The 7,440-nt window shown below is 47.7% G+C and overlaps 1 non-coding gene across 1 annotated transcript; it reads right to left on the bottom strand.

Moving 5' to 3' along the window:
* Positions 1-3,451: 3,451 nt before the first annotated feature.
* Positions 3,452-3,583, bottom strand: LOC114806648. Its single transcript, XR_003754711.1, has one exon. It is a non-coding gene; the product is annotated as a small nucleolar RNA SNORA7 (small nucleolar RNA).
* Between the last annotated feature and the right edge of the window lie 3,857 nt (positions 3,584-7,440).

The following is a 7,440-nucleotide window of genomic DNA, read 5'->3' as shown; positions in this document are numbered from 1 at the left end:
CTGTGGCTAGAGGAGCAGAATTTCAGCCTCCTGGTGGCTCATAGTTCAAGGCGCATCCTACAGCAGCTACCAGTCTGCCTGAGGTTTTATGGAAGCCTCATGTTGTGAGGGTTTTTCTCTTTCCCACCAGGGTGGTGGAAGACAGGACAGGATGGCATCTCCTTAATGGTGCAGAGGAGAGTCAGTTCCAGTTATCGGGGAAACAGCATGGCCGCTGTCCAGTGGTGGGGGACGTCAAGAGCTAACATGACGGCTTTTATCCCTCGGCCCAGTTGTCAGTAGTATCCCAATTGTCAGAGAGCATCTGGGGTATTCCATGTTCTCCCCTACCCCTGTCCTCCCTGGCCCCCGTGCCTCTCCTCCCACCCACTGTTAGCCTAGGTGGCTTCAGAACAGGCCCCAGGATCCAGGCAGGCCAGCAGTATGGTCAAGACAAGAAAGAGTTATCACACCCCTGGACATCAGGTGTCAATTTTGCCTGCTCCCACGTCAATCAGGAAGCTTCATCATTCATCAAACAGTAGTGGATATTTAGAACAGTGCATAGGAGCATAGTAAGTGCTTAATAAATACCATAATAATAATAATAATCGTGTCTACTACAGTGCTGGTAGGGCACTGTACTAAGCACTTGAGAGAGTACAGTAGAGTTAGTTTACATGATCCCTGCTTTCAAGGAGGTGCTTGGCACATAGTAAGCGCTTAACAAATACCATTAAAAAAAAGGAGGTTGCAATCTAGCCCAGGGAGACAGACACTGAAATAAATTGCAGACAGGAATCCATCGGTGGAATTTATTGAGTGCTTATTGGGTGCAGAGCACTGTATTAAGCCCTTGGGAGAGAATGCTGCATCAGGGATAGTGGACACTTCCCTGCCCACGAAGAGCTTAAAGTCTAGAGGGGGAGACAGACATTGAAATTAATTGCAGATATATACATAAGTGCTGTGGGGCCGAGGGTGTGGCGAGTATCAAGTTCTTAAAGGGTACAGATCCAAGTACATAGATGGCGCCGGAGAGAGGAGTAGACATAAATGCTGTAGTGAGTTGTGAGTACTTTAGAGAAGCAGCGTGGCCTAGTGGATAGAGCACAGGGCTGGGAGTCAGAAGGACCTGGGTTCCAATCCCTGCTCCATCACTTGTCTGCTGTGTGACCTTAGGCAAGACACTTGACTTCTCTGGGCCTCAGTTACCTCATCTGTAAAATGGGGATTGAGACTGGGAGCCCCATGTGGGACAGGGACTGTGTCCAACCTGATTTGCTCAGTGCTTCGTACAGTGGGTGGCACATAGTAAACGCTTAACAAATGCCACGATTATTATAAGTGCTTAGATGATGCCCAAGTGGTTATTGAGGGGATCTAAAATTGGGAGATTACAAGTTTATTGAGAAAGGCCTCCTGGAGGAGCTGTGATTTCAGAAGAGCTTTGAAAATGGGGAGAAAAATGGGGAGAACTGTGGTCAGGCAGCAATGAATGGGGAGGGAGTTCCAGGCAGGGGAAGGTTTGAGCAAAGGTCAGTGGTGGGAGAAATGAAAAGGAGACACAGTGAGTAGGCTAGCTTGAGAGGAATGAAGAGTGGGAGCTGGAGTGTAGTGGATAGAGAGCGAATAAATAATAGGGAGAGACCTGATTGAGTGCCCAATACTGATGTGTTTCTGTTCATGCACGGAGGAATGGGCAACTGTTGCAGGTATTTGAGTAATAATAATAATAATATTCATATTTGTTAAGTGCTGGGGGAGATACAGGGTAATCAGGTCATCCCACGTGAGACTCACAGTTAATCCCCATTTTACAGATGAGGTAACTGAGGCACAGAGAAGTTAAGTGACTTGCCCACAGTCACATAGCTGACAAGTGGCAGAGCCGGGAGTCGAACCCATGACCTCTGACTCCAAAGCCCAGGCTCTTTCCACTGAGCCACCCTGCTTCCCTAGTGGGGAAATATCAGTAGGATGACATTGTAGGAAACTGATCTGGGCAGCAGAGTGAAGGGTGGACTGGAATGGGGAGAGAACACAGGCGGGAGATCAATGAGGAGGCTGATGTAGTCGTCAAGGTGAAATATGACAAGTACCTGGACCAGTGGGGTGACCATCGTATGGAGAGGAAGGGACGGATTTCAGAAATTATATGGAGGAAGACCTGACAGGATTTAGTGACAGATTAAATATCAGTGTTGAAAGGGAGGAGTCAAGGAATAAATGCAAGACTGCAGAGAAGTCTGCTCTTGACACACGATAAGCTCTTATTAATAATAGCAATAATAATGTTGGTATTTGTTAAGCGCTTACTATGTGCCAAGCACTGTTCTAAGCACTGGGGTAGCTACAAGGTAATCAGATTGTCCCATGTGAGGCTCACAGTCCCATCTCCATTTTACAGATGAGGTAACTGAAGCACAGAGAAATTAAGTGACTTGCCCAAAGTCACACAGCCGACAAGTGGTGGAGCCAGGATTAGAACCCACGACCTCTGACTCCCAAGCCCATGCTCTTTCCACTAAGCCACGCTGCTTAATAAATAAAAGAGAGGATGGGGTTAATGAAATAGATCTGGGAGTCATCTGCAGAAAGGTGAGAGTTGAAGACATGGAAGCAGATGACCCCCACCAAGTAAGCAAGTGTAAATTAAGAAGAGAAGGGAACCTGAATAGAGTCTTGAGAGTCCTCCACCATCCCGCAATGAGCGACATGTAAAAGGAACCAATCAATCGTGTATTGAGCACTCACTGTGCACAGAGCACTGTAATAAGCGCTTGGGAGAATACAATATAACAGAATTGGTAGATATGTTCCCACCCATAATGAGCTTATATTTTAGAGGGGGAGGCAGACATGAGTATAAATAAATTACGGATATCTACATAAGTGCTATGGGGCTGAGGGAGGTGTGAATAAAGGGTGCGAATCCTAGTACCGGGGTGATGCAGAAAGGAGTGGGAGAGAAGGAAATGAGGGCTTAGTGGGGAAAGGCCTTGTGGAGGAGATATGCTTTTAGTAGCCTTTTTTAATAGAGATGCAGCATGGCCTAGTGGAAAGAGTACAGGCTTGCGAGTCAGAAGGACCAGGTTATAATCCCAGCTCTGCCACTTGTCTGCTGTGTGACCTTGGATGAATCACTTGACTTCTCTGTGCCTCAATTACCTCATCTGTAAAATAGGGATTAAGGGTGTGAGCCCCATGTGGGATACGGACTGTGCCCAACCTGGTTAGCCTTGTATCTTGTCTTATGCTGTCGAGTCATCTCCGACCCACGGCGACGCCACGGACATGTCTCTCCCAGAACACCTCACCTCCATCTGCAATTGTTCCGGTAGTGTATCCTTAGAGTTTTCTTGGTAAAAATGTAGAAGTAGTTTACCAATGCCTCCTTCCGCGCAGTAAACTTGAGTCTCCGTCCTCGACTCTCTCCCTTGCCGCCGCTGCCCAGCACCGGGGAGTTTTGTCTTGAAGCAGATTGCCTTCCACTCGCTAGCCACTGGCCAAGCTAAGAATGGAATGCCTCTGCTTGACTCGCCCTCCTGTAGTCGAGACTGGTAGAGTAATCAAAACTCTCCAGATGCGACCCAGAGAGAAGCCTTATATCTACCCCAGTGCTTAGTACGGTGCCTGACACACAGTAAATACTTAAATAACATTAAAAAAAAAACTCCTCAGGCTTTGTAGGTAGGGAGATGATGGATATGAAGGGGGAAGAGTTCCAGGCCAGAGGCAGGATGTGGGCAAAGGGTCAAAGTCGAATTAGACAAGATCTTGGTACCTTGAGTAGGTTGGCATTAGAGGAGTGCAGTGTGTGGACTGAGTTCTAGTAGGAGAACAGGGAGGTAAGGTAGGAGGGGGCACAGGAGGAGTGCTTTAAAGGTGATGGAAGGAGTTTCCATTTGATGTATGGGCAACCACTGGAGGTTCTTGAGGACTGAATGGTTTTGTAGAAAAATTATCCGGGCAGCAGAGTGAAGTGTAGACTGCAGTAGGGAGAGACAGGAGGCTGGGAGGTCAGCAAGGAGGCTGATGAAGTAAACAAGGCAGGATAGGATAAGTGCTTGGATTAATGGGGTATCAGTTTGGGTGGAAAGGAAATGACTGAAAGGAATCAATCTATATATGGATATACTGCCTTTTTTCCAAGAACCTAATAGTCTCCATTGTCGAGGTAGATTATGCTGGTTTGTGACCATAAAATTACTCTCTCATTAGCCTGAAATTGAGATGGGTATTGCGGTGACCAATCAGCACCAGGTGGTGTCCCCTCAGCTTCTTTTTACTTTTTGGAAATTGCCATACAGTTTGCCCATGGTAGACATATTATGAGTCAGACTTGGTGAAGGAGGCAGGATTTCGGGATATGTGAACGTGGCCATCAATTTACCTCTCAATTTTCTTTTCTTTTGGCTAAATGCAGAAATTCTAATTACCTGTTATCATCATGGGTCCTATTTTCCAACTCCTTAATTTTTTCATTTTGCTTTCTTTCACCACCCCCCTCATGATTTTCTGCATAGCTCACTCTAAGTTATGAAGCTTAAAACTTGACTCAGTACTTTACTGGGGGGAGGGGGGGGGGCGTGTTTTATCATTAAAAGAACAGATGACACAGATAACCCTGTGAACTCCTTCCCTCTGTCGACTGAAAAGAAATGGAAGATATTTCCTCTCGAATCACTTTTCTATCCTTTCCACGACATTCAATGCTTATTGTCCTAAGGGAGGTTTCAGAACAAATTCTTCTTTGTCTTCCCCTATGCACTTGAGCCAGGGAGAAAATTGCAATTTGATATATCAGGAGAAGCTTGGTTTGTAGCCAAACAGGGAGGGCCTGGATCGGCTCTTGATCCTGTTGGGTGATTTGTAATCACCATTTAGAAATAGTTGGATTAATAGCAACAGACTCTTTAATGTCTAGTAAATTAAAGATAACCCCGAAAATGGCACCCTGGTGGAAAGCTTTCGTAATTGCCCTGGCTTCCTAGCTGACACTTCACTTATTTCAGCAGACTCAAATAGATTCCTCTCCAGGATGAAGGAAACCACCAGCAAGAGACTGCCCATTACAGTTCCATCATCTAGGTGTGCAAAGCATCCCGGACACCCTGGAATGATAGGGATACTGGGCTCTCTTTTGTCCTGTGCTCAACCCAAAATAAACAGGTGGAACCACAAAATGTTGGATGGCTTCCAGAAGGGGAAAAAAAAGGGTAAGAATTTTGGTTTTGTTCATGTAATATATTTTTTTTTTACTAGGCTCCTATTTTGCCTCTTTTCTCCTGTCGCTCCTCTTCCCTTCACCTGTCCCCATTATAATCCGGAATTGACTGGTTTAGCCAGATAGACTCCTTTCCCCCCAGTGACTCCACGTGGGAGAATCGGGCACAACCAAGTGTGTATCTGTGGAGCAGAATTCAGGGACAACATTCAACTTATGAATCAGCAAGGAATATCTACCCGGTATTGGGATTCTCAGGTGTGGGAGGGTCCACAGACCTCGGACTTCTTCAGGTTCATTGCCAGTGCTTAGTGCTGCACTCACTCTGGAAAGCATCTACCATCATTTACATGTCTTATATTTGTACTCGAAGAACACAGTCATAACTGGATAATAGCTCCTGGAGGACGGCTTTAAGAACTTGCAGGAATGTTTCCAGCCCTTTTGAGGAAAAGGAATTTCCCATTCATTCATTCATTCAATAGTATTTATTGAGCGCTTACTATGTGCAGAGCACTGTACTAAGCGCTTGGGTTGAACAAGTCGGCAACAGATAGAGACAGTCCCTGCCGTTTGACGGGCTTACAGTCTAATCGGGGGAGATGGACAGACAAGAACAATGGCAATAAATAGAGTTAAGGGGAAGAACATCTCGTAAAAACAATGGCAACTAAATAGAATCAAGGCGATGTACATTTCATTAACAAAATAAATAGGGTAATAAATATATACAATTGAGCGGACGAGTACAGTGCTGTGGGGATGGGAAGGGAGAGGTGGAGGAGCAGAGGGAAAAGGGGAAAAAGAGGGTTTAGCTGCGGAGAGGTAAAGGGGGGGTGGCAGAGGGAGTAGAGGGAGAAGAGGAGCTCAGTCTGGGAAGGCCTCTTGGAGGAGGTGAGTTTTAAGTAGGGTTTTGAAGAGGGGAAGAGAATCAGTTTGGCGGAGGTGAGGAGGGAGGGCGTTCCAGGACCGCGGGAGGACGTGGCCCAGGGGTCGACGGCGGGATAGGCGAGACCGAGGGACAGTGAGGAGGTGGGCGGCAGAGGAGCGGAGCGTGCGGGGTGGGCGGTAGAAAGAGAGAAGGGAGGAGAGGTAGGAAGGGGCAAGGTGATGTAGAGCCTTGAAGCCTAGAGTGAGGAGTTTTTGTTTGGAGCGGAGGTTGATAGGCAACCACTGGAGGTGTTTAAGAAGGGGAGTGACATGCCCAGATCGTTTCTGCAGGAAGATGAGCCGGGCAGCGGAGTGAAGAATAGACTGGAGCGGGGCGAGAGAGGAGGAAGGGAGATCAGAGAGAAGGCTGACACAGTAGTCTAGCCAGGATATAACGAGAGCCTGTAGCAGTAAGGTAGCCGTTTGGGTGGAGAGGAAAGGGCAGATCTTGGCGATATTGTAGAGGTGAAACCGGCAGGTCTTGGTAACGGATAGGATGTGTGGGGTGAACGAGAGAGACGAGTCAAGGATGACACCGAGATTGCGGGCCTGAGAGACGGGAAGGATGGTCGTGCCATCCATGGTGATAGAGAAGTCTGGGAGAGGACCGGGTTTGGGAGGGAAGATGAGGAGCTCAGTCTTGCTCATGTTGAGTTTTAGGTGGCGGGCCGACATCCAGGTGGAAACGTCCTCGAGGCAGGAGGAGATGCGAGCCTGAAGGGAGGGGGAGAGGACAGGGGCGGAGATGTAGATCTGCGTGTCATCTGCGTAGAGATGGTAGTCAAAGCTGTGAGAGCGAATGAGTTCACCGAGGGAGTGAGTGAAAATGGAGAACAGAAGAGGGCCAAGAACTGACCCTTGAGGAACTCCAACAGTTAAAGGATGGGAGGGGGAGGAGGCGCCAGCGAAGGAGACCGAGAATGACCGGCCAGAGAGGTAAGAGGAGAACCGGGAGAGGACGGAGTCCGTGAAGCCAAGGTGAGATAAGATATGGAGGAGGAGGGGATGGTCGACAGTGTCAAAGGCAGCAGAGAGGTCAAGGAGGATTAGAATGGAGTAGGAGCCATTGGATTTGGCAAGAAGGAGGTCATGGGTGACCTTAGAGAGAGCAGTCTCGGTAGAGTGGAGGGGACATAAACCAGATTGGAGGGGGTCTAGGAGAGAATGGGAGTTAAGGAATTCTAAGCATCGATTGTAGACGACTCGTTCTAGGATTTTGGAAAGGAAGGGTAGTAGGGAGATAGGGCGATAACTGGAGGGGGAAGTGGGGTCAAGAGCGGGTTTTTTTAGGATGGGGGAGA

Source organism: Ornithorhynchus anatinus, chromosome X1 (genome assembly GCF_004115215.2).
Source record: "Ornithorhynchus anatinus isolate Pmale09 chromosome X1, mOrnAna1.pri.v4, whole genome shotgun sequence".
In the NCBI taxonomy this organism is placed as follows: Eukaryota; Metazoa; Chordata; class Mammalia; order Monotremata; family Ornithorhynchidae; genus Ornithorhynchus; species Ornithorhynchus anatinus.
This window is presented reverse-complemented; position numbering and strand designations above follow the sequence as displayed.